At 53.2% G+C, this 14656-nt stretch overlaps 1 protein-coding gene and 1 non-coding gene across 3 annotated transcripts in view; both read left to right on the top strand.

Annotated features, from left to right (window-relative positions):
• PLEC (plectin) overlaps positions 1 to 14656 on the top strand; it is a 59511-nt gene that overhangs the window by 4843 nt on the left and 40012 nt on the right. The gene's annotated exons all lie outside the window — the stretch shown is intronic.
• Positions 1912 to 1984, top strand: TRNAG-CCC (transfer RNA glycine (anticodon CCC)). Its single transcript has one exon. It is a non-coding gene; the product is annotated as a tRNA-Gly (tRNA).

The following is a 14656-nucleotide window of genomic DNA, read 5'->3' on the forward strand; positions in this document are numbered from 1 at the left end:
CATCCCGGCCTGAGGAGCCGTGTCTCTCTGCTCCCGGGAGGCCGGCCCACCTCTCAGGAGTGAGTCCTCACAGGACCCTGCGGGCTTCCAGGGCTGCTGTGAGGGCACACAGGGCTGCCGTGGCCCGTGCCCCCTCTCGGGCTCGCCTGGTTCCTGCCTGCAGGTGCTGGGGCACGTGCCCAAAGTGGACCGGCCACCGCCACGGTGAAGCCCCCCTAGCGTGTGGCACTGGCCCGAGGGCGGCTGAGAGTTGCAAAGTGGGAGCGTAGGTGCCGGGGACTGCCGAGCGGGGCCGAGGGGAGGGGAGGCTTCTGGGGCACCCCGAGTCACCTCCCCTCCTGGCTTGAGGCAAGGGAATGGGGGGGCGGGGCTGTGCCTGTGGCTGGGCTGGGGCCAGTGCCAAGGCCCAGGGGTGGCCCAGAGGAGCAGAAGCGGTCAGGCTATGGGCCGCGGCCTGATCCTGTGAGCCCCTTGGGCCTACTGGAGGCCTGAGGCCCTGGCCCGTGCTGCCCCGGAGAGGAGGCCGCCCCTGGTGAGGGAGCAGGGCGAAGCCCCCGATCCCGCCGCCGTCGGGTGCCTGCTGGGGGCTGGGGGGGCGCAGCAGGCATTAGCAGGCTCTGCCCTCGGGGACCCCTGCCCGGCTCTGCACACCCACTCCTGGCCCGCCGCTGGGCCCACGAAGGGCTCTAGCTTCTGCCTCCTGACTTCTTCCCCGCACCGGCACTCGCCCCCAGCCCCACCTTCGCCCTGCTCTCGCTCGTGAGATGCACTTGCCCGTCTGCCTCCAAAATCCAGCTTCTTCGCCCCTCACCTTTACGTCCCCCCACCCCACAGCAGTGGAGGTGTCACTCCCCAGCTCTCCCTCCGGAAATCCCCAGTCCTCCCCACTGGGCCCTGCTCCTTCCAGAACAATCTCCACTTCCTGTCTGCCTGAACCCCTTGCCCCTCCCTGTCCTCCCTACCTTCGCTCCAGGACAAATTCCTGCGGGGCTGAGGCCACCTGGGCCTGTGGCTGGAGAGCTCCCTGTGGGCTGGCGGGGGTCTCCAGAGCCTGGCCTGCGACAGTTATGGAGGCGGGGCCGCCCGGGGGAGCCCGGAGGGGCCTGTCGTCCCGGTGCACGGGCAGGGCTGGGGGCGGGGGCGAGAATTCGGGTGCGGGGGAAGGGTGCGTGGGGAAGGAGCCCCCCAAGCTTCCGAGGCAGCTCTTTGCACGCGGGGCCAAAGGCCTGTCCAGGCGGACAGGGCATGAAGTACAGGGCAGGGCGTGGGGAGCGCCGGCCCGGAGGGTCTGGGCAGCTTGTGTAGAGACTTCAAGGTTGTGTCATCAGGGCTGGGAATAGAGTCAGTGTGGATGGAGGTGGGGAGGGGAGGGCTTGAGGGAGGGGCAGTGGGTGTGGAGAGGGGAGGGCAGAGGGGAGGAATGTTGGCGGGGGCGGGGGCTTGGGGGGGCAGGTGCTCCAGGCAGGGTTGGGGTAGGGAGCCTGCAGGAGGCACCCACCTGGAAGGCCTGCGTTGGTCTAGAGAAGGTGGGGCTGGAGAGGCGGGCGGGGTTGGGGAGTGTCAGCGCATCTGCAGGGCACGTGCTTTCTTTAAGGCTCAGCTGGAAGGGTTCCCCCACCTCCCTGTCAGGCCCTGGGCCTGCCTGGTGTCATTGCGCCTGACAGCCTCCTCACGTGTCCCACTGTCTCCCGTCCGGGACTCTGAGCTTGGTTATCTGTGTCCCTGGCACCAGCCCCAGGCCCTCAGCCAGCACTTGCGGGGTGCTTGCATGGGTGAGTGGATGAGAGCGTTGGGTGTCATCTTTGGTGGCCAGAGCTCAACTGGTAGGATCGGAGGCTGGCAGTTATTTGGGGCTCTTTGAAGAGGGCTTTTGGTCTGTGTTTATGGTCAAAAGCAAAATGTGCTGGGACTTCCCTGATGGTCCAGTGGCTAGGACTCTGCACTCCCAGTGCAGGGGGCCCAGGTTCAATCCCTGGTCAGGGAACTAGATCCCACATGCTGCAGCTAAGAGTTCGCATGCCCCAACTAGAGACCCCGCATGCCTCAACTAAGACCCAGTGCAGGCAAATAAAGAAGTAAATATTAAAAAAAAAAAAAAGAAAGCAAAATGTGTTAAAAACAAACAAACAAGCACTGTGGAAGTATATGAAGAAAAAAGGTGAAAGTCACACCTTGGGCCCCTAGTCTCGCTGGCTGGGGTGCCCATTGTGTGTGTGTGTATATGAGAGAGAGAGAGGGAGAGAGGGAAAGAGAGGGAGGGAGGGAAAGAATTCAGTGGGTTTTAGTGTATTAATAGACTTGTGAAATGGTCAGCACAATCCACTTCAGAGCATTTACATTCCCCAGACCCTGGCAAACACTGATCTACTTTAGGTCTCTATGGATTTGCCTATATTGGATATTTCATATAAATGGAATCATACAATTTTGTGTCTGGCTTCTTTCACGTAGCATAATGTTTTATCCATGTCACAGTGTGTACTGGTTCTTCATTCCTTTTTATGGAATAACATTCCATGGTATGGATAAACTACATTTTGTTTATCTCTGGATAGGTTGATGGCTATTTGTGTTGTTTCCACCTTTTGGCTATTATGAGTGTGCTGCTATGCACACTTGTGTGTCAGTTTTTGTGTGGATGTATGTTTTCATCTCTCTTGGGTATATACCAAGGAGTGGAATTGCTGGAACATGTGATAATTCTATATTTAACTGTTTGAAGAACTCTCAGATTGCTTTCCACAGCAGCTACACCATTCTGTGATCCCATGAGCAGTGGATGAAGCTTCCAATCTCTTCACATCCTCACCAGCACTTATTATCTGCCTTTTTGATTATAGACATTTAGTCCTAGTGGGTGTGAAGTGGTCTCTCTTGATTTTGATTTGCATTTCCTGATGACTAATGATGTTGAGCACCTTTTCTTTTGCATATTGGTTATTTCTATATCTTCTTTCCAGAAATGTCTATCCAGAGGCTTTGTCCATTTTTAAATTGGGTTTTTAGCTTTTTATTATTGAGTTGGAAGTGTTCTTCATGTATTCTAGATATAAGTCCCTTATCAGATAGATGATTTGCAAAAATATTTTCTGATTCTATGGGTTGTCTTTTTATTTTTTTGATGGTGTCCTTTGGAACACAAAAGATTTTAATGGTGAGTCCAATTTACCTATTTTTTTCTTGGTTGCTTGTGGTTTTGGTGTCATATCTAAGCACTATTGCCTATTCCAAAGTCATGAAGATTTATGGCGATGTTTTCTTCCAAGAGTTTTATAGTTTTAGCTCTTACATTTAGGTCTTTGATCTATTTTGAATTAATTTTTGAGTATGGTGTGAGGTAGGGGTCCAACTTTATTCTTTTTTTTTTTTTTTAACTGTGCCTTGAGGCTTGCTGGATCTTAGTTCCCTAACCAGGGATCAGACCCGGGACCCTCAGCAGTGAGAGTGCTTAGTCCTAACCACTGGACTGCCACATAATTACCCCAACTTTATTCTTTTGCACGAGGATACCCAGTTGTTCCTTCACCATTTGTTGAAAAGATTATTCTTTCCCCATTGAATGGTCTTGGCACCCTCATGCTTTTTAATGGGTACTAAGTGTTCCATTGCATGGAAGTACCTCCGCTTATTTATCTGGTTCCTTTACATGAACATGTGGGCTTATCATTAAAAATGATTGTATTTCTAAATTGTCCTCTGGCGTAGAGCCAGCAGATACAAGGCAGACTAGTTCCAATCCCTTGCCAATTGATTGATGAGAAAATTCTAATTTGTTTTAATTTGCATTCTTTGACTAAATGATCATCATTTCATAGTTTTTCACTCTTTGTATTGAAAAGCATTGTTCATTTCTCTGTAAGGTGTTTTGTTTTGAATTATAAGAGTTCTTTATTTATTATGACTATTAACTTCCTTGTGTGTTATCAGTGTTTCTAATTTTTCTTTCAGTTTGTTACTTTTTTTTATAAATTTATTTATAGCTGCATTGGGTCTTCATTGCTGCTCACGGGCTTTCTCTAGTTGCGGTGAGTGAGGACTACTCTTCATTGTGGTGCGCAGGCTTCTCACTGCGGTGGCTTCTCTTGTTGCAGAGCGCAGGCTCTAGGCGCACAGGCTTCAGTAGTTGTGGCACATGGGCTCAGTAGTTGTGGCGCAGGGGCTCTAGAGCGCAGGCTCAGTAGTTGTGGCGCATGGGCTTAGTTGCTGCGCGGCATGTGGGATCTTCCCGGACCAGGGCTCGAACACGTGTTCCCTGCATTGGCAGGCAGATTCTTAACCACTGCACCACCAGAGAAGCCCAACAAAGAGGATTTTAAATATCTTCTCTCCCACCTAACTCAGCTTCCCGAGGGCAGGGTTTGTGTCCTGTTGCACCTCGTTATGTGGTTTGAAAATAAGCAGGTGAATGGGAGGGAAAGTGGACCCCGAGCTGAACCCCTGCAGAAACCCAGACCCCAGACTGGGCTGCCATAGGGTGGGAGTGGAGGTGGGGGTGGGGAGCAGCGGGGGTGGGGGTGGGGGGGGCGTGTGGAGTGGCGCCTCTGCAGCAGGGGCGGTGGAAGAACAGGAGCTTAGCTTGGGGGCAAATAAACAGATGATCGTTGAGCTGGGCAACATGTGAAGACTCGAGTTGCTGGGGGGACCAGGCTGGGCACCGTGCTTGGGGCCCTCGCAGTGGAGGGGAAGAGCCTGGGGCAGAGGGGGAGCCTTCCCCAGGGGGTGGTCCGGGCAGCCCAGTGAAAGGGAGGGAGCGATGAACCAGGAGCCGGCTGCCCTTAGAGCGCCTGGCGTGGTCATAAGGGATATCGGGACCTTAGGGAGACCTGTTTGGGGGCGTGGTCAGATTGGGGGTGCCAAGGGGTGTATAGGAATTGAGAAGGGAGGTGGAAACGGTGAGGGGTCCAGCAGTGTGTGAGAGGGAGGCCGCCATCCAGGACGGGGCAGTGACACGGAGGCCGAGCTGTCAGCAGAATGCAGCCTGGGCAGAACACTGGCTGGCGGGGGCCTGGGTGGCCCGAGTGCTGTGTGACCCCTCTCATTTGCCCAACCGCACATGCTGGGTGTGGGCGTGACAGCCCCTTGCCACTCAGGGCCCTGTGGTTCAGAAGGGATAGAGGCTTCTACAGGTGTGGGGCTGAGAAGGTGTGGGGGATGGGAAGGTGTGGGGACGGGAAGGCCTGGGGGAGGAAAGGTGTGGGGGAGGGGGAGGCGTGGGGGAGGGGGAGGCGTGGGGGAGGGAAGGTGGCGATGGGAAGGTGTGGGGCTGGGAAGGTGTGGGCGATGTTGCCTCCTGGCCTCAGTTTCCCCAGTGAGACCTGAGGGGAGCCGGCAGCGGGGCGGGGGTTGGCGGCAGGATCTGGGCACCTTGGGAACAGATGCGATGAGGCTGGAGAGCGATGATGCAGGTGGGGAGCCAGGTGCCCCCGCCCGGCATGGGGCCAAGGGCAGTGGCCAGAAGCAGGCCCACACTGGACAGGGAGATGCAGGGCTGGGGGAGCTGGTGCTATGGCTGCCTGCAGGGGCTGTGGGTGGTGAGGTCGGGGACCTAAGAGGGGCCATGGGCTGGGTCATCTGGTGGTGGCCCCAGGTGATGGTGGCTGGGTGGAGGGGGAGTCAGGAACCCCTTCTCAGGTGATGGGAGGCGGGTGCCCGCTTGGAGGACTCAGGGCACGGCCTGCAGGGCTTCCTCCCCTCTCCCTTCCTCCCATCCTCCTCTGGGGGAGCTTGGGTCATGGTTTAGCTGCGGAAGGGTCTTCCCAGCTGGGTGGTCAGCTCTTGGCAGGGACCTTTCCTTTCCTGCTGCCCTGGGGTCAGGAAGAGGATGGGGGGACATCTGCTACCCACGCTGGTTCCTGAGGTAGGGGCGGGTCCGGGGCCAGTGCTGCAGGAAAGGAAGGCCCTAGAAGGACGTCCGGTGTGGCCGCCCTGGAGTCTGGGAGATCTCAGGCAGGCTGGTGGGTCAGGTGGGCTGGGGGCTGCATGGGTGCCCGGGACAGTGGGGTTTGGGAGGCCCTCCATGGCAGGCATGGTTGGGGAGCTGGGGGTACAAGACTGGAGGATGCAGGTGTGAGGCCGTTGGCAGCAAGCCAGAAAGAGGTGTCTGCATCAGGTGTCTCTGGCTGGGTGGATGGCTTGTATGGTCTTTATTCAGGTCTTTTTTTGTCTTTCAAGTGAGTGTGTATTTTGAACTTTTGAAATGTACCTTTCTTCTCCTTTCTTATTAAATGAATGGCTACGTGGGAAGCTTATAGAACAGGCACAGGGTTAAGCCTCAAGCGGCACGACTGAGCTTCACTGTTGTTATTACCACAGGATCTCATGGATGTTTTCAGAATACAAATAGCCCCCACTTGCCACACTCTGGGTGGCTTAAAACAGCAGAAATGTATTCTCTCACAGTTTAGGAGCCAGAAGTCTAAAATCAAGGTGTCAGCAGGGCCGAGGCTTCAGGGCAGATTCCGCCCCGCCCCTCCCGGCTTCCCGTGGCTGTCAGGTTCCTTGGTTTGCGGCTGCATCACTGCAGAATAGGCCTCCATCTTCAACACGCCTCTCCCCTGCGTCTTCTCTTCTGTCTCTGGTGAGGACGCTTCTGACTGCATTTTAGGGCCTTCCTCACAGTCCAGGATGATTCTCAGCTCAAGATTCTTCACTAAGTTACAACTACAAAGACCCTGTTTCCAAAAGAGGTAACTTTCCCGGGTTCTAGGGATTTGGAGGTAGACATGTATTTTCAGAGCTACCATTCAGCCCACTGCAATCTGCCCTCTGGCCTCCTAAAATTCATGTCTGTCACATGCAACGTGCATTTGCCCCAGCCCAGCATCCCCAAAAGTCTTACAGCAGCAACCCTCAGTCCAAAATCTCATCAGCTCAAAAGCCCAGTCTCATCTAAATTCTCTAAATCAGGTATGGGTAAGGTTCTGGGTATGGTCCACCCTGGGGCAAAATTGCTCTCCATTTGTGGACCAGTGAAACTAGAATGCATGTTGTATACTTCCAAAATACAATGGTGGGACAGGCATAGAGCAGACATCCCCTTTCTCAAAGGGAGAAAGGGAAAAGAATAAAGGGGTAACAAAGAGAAAAGAATAAAGGAGTCCCAAGCAAGTTTGAAATCCAGCAGGGCAAGTTCAATAGGTTTGAAGGCCTGAGAATACTCCTCTGGGGCTTGATGCTTTGCTCTGTACACCTTCAGCTCTGCCGGCCTCTGCCTCTGTGCCCATGGCTCCACCCTCTGGGCCCAAGGCTCTGCCCTTGGAGTCATTTTTCCTTTTTCTTGCCGGGCAGCATATGTTTGAAGCTGAGTAGCTCTGTCACCCCATTTCCTGCCTGCAGTATCCCAGAATTCCAACAGCTTTCCTTCCTTTCATCCTGTCTCTATCCTCTTGCATCCAAGCTGGCAGTGTTTCTGCTGATACAACATTCTCATACACCTTGTGGGTCTCCCATGTATGACACAGGGATCCATGCCATCAGGTTAGAGGCTTCTCCACAGAGCTTTCCTGGATGACCCTCTCTATCCCCAGCTTGTGCTGCGAGGTTTGAATGCATCTGTGAGTCAGAGATCAAATCTCTTCAGAGGAAGATTGTCCAGTTGCATCCTTGTCTTTCTCTCCAGAGCACTCTCTCCTAACAGTGAGTCTCCCCACATTAGCATCTTCTGCAATCTGAGCAGGCCATGAGTTTCCCAATCACCAGTGCTGGTTCTTTTTTTGCTTAACAGTTCCTTCCACAGTTTACGTCTTTCCTCCTGCACTTTACCGTAAGGAACAGGTTAAAACCAGGTCACACCCTCCACACTTTGCTTTGAAATCTCCTCAGCTAAAGATCCAAGTTCATCACTTATAAGTTCTGCTTTCCACCCAACAGTGGAACACAGTTCAGCCACATTTTTTGCACTGTTTAATCGGGATCACCTTTCCTCCAGCTTCTGGCAATATGTGCCTCATTTCCTTCTAAGTCATCACCAGCAGCATCTTTAACATCCATATTTCTTCCAACAGCCTGTTCAAGGCAATCTAGGCTTTTTCTATCATGCTCCTCAAAATTCTCCAGCCTCTGTCCATTACCCAATTCCAAAACCAGTGCCATGCTTTTAAATATTTGTCACTCCTGGTAAAAATATCTTCATTAGGGCTTCCCTGGTAGCGCAGTGGTTGAGAGTCTGCCTGCCAATGCAGGGCACACGGGTTCGAGCCCTGGTCTGGGAAGATCTCACATGCCGCGGAGCAACTGGGCCCGTGAGCCACAATTACTGAGCCTGCGCGTCTGGAGCCTGTGCTCCGCAACAAGAGAGGCCGCAATAGTGAGAGGCCCGCGCACCGCGATGAAGAGTGGCCCCCGCTTGCCGCAACTAGAGAAAGCCCTCGCACAGAAACGAAGACCCAACACAGCCGTAAATAAATAAATAAATTAATTAATTAAAAAAAAATCTTCATTAGTTTCCTGTGTCTGCCATAACAAATGACCACAAACAGGTGGTCTACAACAACACAAGTTTATTCTCTCATACTTCTGGAGGCCAGAAGGCCAAAATCAAGGTGTTGGCATGGCCGTAGTTTCTGTGAAGGCTCTAGAGAAGACCCTTCCTGCCCCTTCCAGCTTTTGGTGGCTGTTGGTGTTCCTCGGTTTGTGGCTGCACCATTCCAGTCTCTGCCCCATCTTCACATGGCTTCTCCTCTGTTTATCTCTCTTCTGTCTCTTATAAGGACACTTGTCATTAGATTTAGGTCCCACCCAGATAATCCAGGGTGATCTCATCGTGACATCCTTAACTTAATCACGTCTGCAAAGACCCTATTTCCCAATAAGGTCACAGTCACGGGTCCCAGGGATTTAGATGTGAACATATCTTCCAGGGGCCACCGTTCAGTGCTTTCCCCTCAAGCTGCCCTGCGGTGGTTGATTGGTGTTTTGTAAAACCTCCACATCTTTTTGTTTTATGCTTGTTGTTTTATTTTTTTTTATTTTTTAAAAAAATATTTATTTAGGATGTGCTGGGTCTTAGTTGCGGCAGGCGGGCTCCTTAGTTGTGGCAGGCGGGCTCCTTAGTTGTGGCTCACCAGCTCCTTAGTTGCAGCTTGCCAGCTCCTTAGTTGTGGCATGTGAACTCTTAGTTGCGGCATGTGAACTCTTAGTTGCGGCATGCATGTGGGATCTAGTTCCCTGACCAGGGATTGAACCTGGGCCCCCTGCATTGGGAGCATAGAGTCTTAACCACTGCACCACCAGGGAAGTCCCTATGCTTGTTTTAAAAAAATGTGCACAGTATTTTATAGTGTAATTTAATTTATTTATAACTTTATAATCTAATATTATGAAGTATTTTAGGCACGTGTAACTTCTTTTTACTTAATGTTACAACAAATACATCTTTCTATGACATCAATTTATAATATAATATTCTTTTATATGGTAATCATATCCAATTTAATCTCTTCCCATGGAACATTAGGTTTAGTTTTGTTTCGTTTTGTGGGTTTTTTTGGTGTTGTAAACTGCTACATAGAAGAGCTTTGTGGCTGGATCATTGTGTGTCTATGGCTATTGTTAGAAATAGAATTTCTGGGTCAAGTAGTATGCAAAATTTAAGCTCTAGCTACACCAGGGTGCCATGTGTTCACCTATCAGATCGGTAAAAATCCAGAAACCCAGAATTTCTGGATTGCATTAGTGAACCGGTGGAAACCAGGCCAATGAAAATGTCTATCAGGCCTAAGAACGCAGTGTGTGTGTGAGAGCCAAGGATGGCAGCCAGCGCCCTGAGGGAGGGCGGATGCAGGGGTGCAGCGGGAGACCTCCCAGGTGTGGGGTCAGATGGTGCAGGCGAGGTGTCACTTTTTTTTTATTTTTTTAATTAATTAATTTATTTATTTATTCATTTATTTATTTTTGGCTGCGTTGGGTCTTTGTTGCTGTGATCAGGCTTTCTCTAGTTGGGGCTACTCTTTGTTGCTGTGCAAGAGCTTCTCATTGCAGTGGCTTCTCTTGTTGCGGAGCACGGGCTCTAGGTATGCAGGCTTCAGTAGTTCTGGCACACGGGCATAGTTGCTCCGCAGCATGTGGGATCTTCCCGGATCAAGGCTCAAACCCGTGTCCCCTGCAATGACAGGCGGATTCTTAACCACTGTGCCACCAGGGAAGTCCCGAAGTGTCACTTTTGGTGTTAAAATGGGGAAAACCAAGGATCATGTTTGTATTTACGTGACTTTCCACATAAAGAAATTTCAGAGGGATAAAGAGGAAGCCAGTCCTGACAGTGATTTCCACACTGTGTGTGGGGTGGAGAGGGGACAATCTGGGGGGAGACTTTTCCCTGTATGGCCCATGTTTGCGTCTGGGGAATATTTTTAAGAAGTTCCTAAGGTGTTTGCTAGGTATTACAGCAGCGCCCGAAAGGGCTCGCTCCCTACACCTGCCCAGCACCCAGTAACAGGGTTTCAAACAGACAACAGAACCTCGCCGATCTGATATAAAATCATGTGAGTGTCTGAAGGAGGCAATTATTAAGAGTCGGGGCGGCGGGGCTTCCCTGGTGGCGCAGTGGTTAAGAATCCGCCTGACAATGCAGGGAACACGGGTTCGAGCTCTGGTCCGCGAAGATCCCACATGCCACAGAGCAACTAAGCCCGCGTGCCACAACTACTGAACCCGTGCGCCTAGAGCCCGTGCTCCGCAACAAGAGAAGCCACCGCAATGAGAAGCCCGCGCACCGCAACCAAGAGCAGCCCCCGCTCGCCGCAACTAGAGAAAGCCCGCGCGCAGCAACAAAGACCCAACGCAGCCAAAAATAAATAAATTAATTAATTAATTAATTTAAAAAAAAGAAAGAGTCGGCGCAGGGCTGGCAGGGCTGGCGGGGCCGGCGGGGCCGGCGATGGGGTGCGGGGGTGGGTCAGAAGTGCAGTTCTAGCTCAGGGCAAGGTGGTCCTGCGAGGTCGGACCTCTGCATTGGGAATGTGAGTCTCCCCATGGGTCTGGTTCTTGCTTTGTGCTTGTGGGGCTTTCTGAACTTAAGTTCTGACTAATTTTTATTTATCTTGTTCCAGAGTAGTTTATATCCTGCACTGTGAATGAAGGTTTTTCCCACCCTCTTTTTCCAACTCGTTATTATTGACCTGTAAGAAATCTCTTGGGTCTTTAGCAGGGTGTTGAAAGTCGGCCACTCTAGTGAGCGCCGTTGTTGCTTCTGGTGGGTGGTCAGTGGCACTGGTTCAGGTGCTGAGGAGGTGCAGACTCAACGCTTGTCAGTGCTCTGCATCCGGAGCCTGGGTTCTTCCCCCTCACACGCCCTGGGCCAGCCTTGCCCGCGGCTGAGCCTGGAGGCTTGCCCTGGCCGCCTGTCGGCGTGGCTTTGGGGGTGTCCCGGCCACCACGCTGAGCCTTTCAGCCCCGCTGCTCCTGCTCCCAGTACTTCCGAGAGGCCCCTGGGGCGGTGTCACGGTCAGATTTGGAGGGACGTCTGTTCTCATGTTAACGATATACAGCCAGCCCTCCCCATCCACGGTTCTGCAACTGGGGATTTAAGTAATAGATCAAAAGTACTACTGAGGTGGGACTTCCCTGGTGGTCCAGTGGTTAAGATTCCGTGCTCCCAATGTAGGGGGCCAGGGTTCGATCCCTGGTCAGGGAACTAGATCCCGCATGCTGCGACTACAGACCTGGTGCAGCCAAGTAAATAAATAAATAAATAAATAATTTTTTAAAAAAGAAGTACTATTGGCGGGGGGGGGGGGATTCCAGAAAGTTCCAAAAAGCAAAACTTGAATTTGCTGTGGGTGCTCAAAGACAGCTATTTACATTTACATTGTTTTTTTTAAAAAAATAAATTTATTTATTTATTTTTGGCTGCGTTGTGTCTTTGTTGCTGCGCGGGCTTTCTCTAGTTGTGGCGAGCGGGTGCTATTCTTTGTTGTGGTGCGCAGGTTTCTCATTGCTGTGGCTTCTCTTTTGCGGAGCACGGGCTCTAGGTGCACGGGCTTCAGTAGTTGTGGCATGCAGGCTCAGTAGTTGTGGCGCATGGGCTTAGTTGCTCCGTGGCATGTGGGATCTTCCTAGACCAGGGCTTGAACCCATGTCCCCTGCATTGGCAGGTGGATTCACTGCACCACCAGGGAAGTCCCTACATTGTGTTTACAACTATTTACATAGCATTTGCACTGTATTAGGTTATATGCAAATACTATTCCAGTTTTTATAAGGGACTTGAGCATCCGAGGATTTTGGTGTTGGCTGGGGTCCTGGAATCAATCCCCCTCAGATACTGAGGGTGCCTGGACCTCCTTTCCCAGTTTACTGGGTCACTTTGTAAAAATCAGAAATACTGGTGAGTTTTTATCAAATGAGTTATCAGCAGTTTTGAGATCAATATACAGGTTTTCTCTTTTAATCTATTAATGAAGTAAACCTCTATTAATAGCGTTCCTGGGAAGTACCTCATCCTTGAACTGCAAGCATCCACTGCTTGGTTTCCCTGCATGAACGCCTCTGACCAGGCCTGGGGTGCAGGGGTGCTGAGACAGGCGTCCCTGTGTGAGAGCACTGTCCCCACTGTCCCTGCTGGAGGAAACCACAGAGGGGTCTGTGCAGCAGGACGACACAGGGCAGGACAGGATCGGGAGCCTCTCTGTAGCCCTGAGATGGAGCAGGTGTGGCAGCGGGGCTGTAGCCGCTGAGCGCCTGGAGGTAGAAGGCAGCGAGGAGGCCAGGGCTGTCTCCAAGGGGAGGAGGGTGGCGGTGGAGACAGTGGGAAGAGGACAGGTTTGAGAGATATCTGGGGGGGCAGAATGATGGGACCTCCTGATGGATGGAACATGGGGGTGGGACCCAGGATCCCTGCCCGAGGTCTCTGGCGGACACCTGGTAACGGTGCAATTTTTGAACTGGGCTACAGGGAGAGAGAGCTGGGTGGGGCCCAAACGGGGACACTCTATGCCTCCTGGGCCATCACCAGGACCCCTGGGGCCCTGGCGGCACCCACCGCAGTGCTGTGGACCCGGCCCTGCGGGGTGGAGCCGCACGGGGTGGCTGGTCTAGCTGAGCTCCCGCCTTCATCACCCAGTGGCTGCCCACGTGGAGGAGCGTTCTCCTCCTGCCCAGCCTGGTAGCTTCCCCAGAGGTCAAGGCCAATGCCAGGCGACGGCTGTGGGGTGAGGCCCAGTGGTGCAGGTGAGATGGCCCCCTGTTCCCACTGCAGGGAACAGGCACAGTCCGTAGCAGGGTCTCACTGGGTGATGATGGGGGACCCTGTGTGGAAGGTGTCTGCCGGCAGGGCCAACAGCTGTCACATGTCACCCCTGCACAGGATCACCTGCCCACCAGTCACTAGTGAGCCCCGCTAGGGCAGGCTGCCCGGGGCTGGGCACAGGCGTGAAGCTGGGGAGCCCTGGTGAGGAACATGGACTGGAGGGCAGACAGGGCCTTGGGAGCAGTGGGGTGGTCTGGACGGCAGGTGGTGTGGCCTGGGGCCACACCTGCCAGCGTCTCAGGAGGCTTGTGAGGCGGGGTGCTTTGTCCCAGACAGAGGGGCTGGGAAGGAGGGGGCCTGGCTGTGGCGTGGGGGCTCAGCTTGGGTTGCAGGGACCACAGGGGTGTAAGCTGCCTCCTGGAATTTGCAGTAAAGCTTTAAGAGTGTTTGGCCTTGCATGATGCGAGTCCCTGGTGCAGGCGACCTGCCAGGGCCCCAGCTGGGCGTGGGGAAGCCGTGCTGGGTCAGACAGCCTGCTTTCTTGAGGACCCTGGGACTAGATCTCCTGGGCAGTGAGGCCGTGAAAGCTGAGGACTGTCGGGAGGGCCAGGGCCGTTGCATCTCACCCACCAGAGCCACGCTGCCCCCATCTCTTGCCCCCAGGCCCTTGTCCGCCGCAGTCTGAGGGGCCTCCCTGGCCCAGGGGAACCCCGCCTACAGCTCTGTGTCCAGGCGCCCTCCACGCACACGTTCTCTGGGGTTGGCCAGACTCCTCTTCTCTTGACCTGGGGCCTTCGTATGTGTGTCCGCCTCCTTTGCTGGCTAGCTGCAGCCTGTCTTTCCACGGCCCCACTTTAGCTGCCCCTTCCTCTGGGAAGAAACCAAGGAATGGGCTCAGTGTGTCCCGTGGACTCTATCCAGGGGCCGTGGCCACAGCCCACTTCCCAGGCCACACCATGTGGCTGCCGTTTGGGGCAGACTGGGCAGGGGCAGGCCGAAGGCATCTTCACTGGGCCTTCTGGCTGCCACCCCTTCTCTGCGAGCCCTTGTTTGCAAGTGGCTGCTGGTGACTGCAGTGGCCACTTTCGGGTGGGCAGCGTGACTTGAGGGGGCAGTTAAGGGCCTGGGACATTCCTTCTCTGTCCCCATGGTTCTGAAAAGTTAGGAAAAGCCACCTAATTGCACCTGATCCTTGTGTTACCCCATTACTTGCTTTCTCCCCTCATCTTTTCAGTAGCTTAAAATTATAATCTTATAAAATTCAATTATACGCAGTTTTGTTTGTTTTTTTGGCCGTGCCGGGTGGCTTGTGGGATCTTGGTTCCCCAACCAGGGATTGAACCCTGGCCCGCGAAAGCGCTGAGTCCTAATCACTGGACCGCCAGGGAACTCTCAATTATATGCAGTTTTAAAACTAGAACCAGCACTAATTTTGTGTGTGGGTGACTTTTCCTATAGTTTTTAGTTCTG

Source organism: Balaenoptera acutorostrata, chromosome 17 (genome assembly GCF_949987535.1).
Source record: "Balaenoptera acutorostrata chromosome 17, mBalAcu1.1, whole genome shotgun sequence".
In the NCBI taxonomy this organism is placed as follows: Eukaryota; Metazoa; Chordata; class Mammalia; order Artiodactyla; family Balaenopteridae; genus Balaenoptera; species Balaenoptera acutorostrata.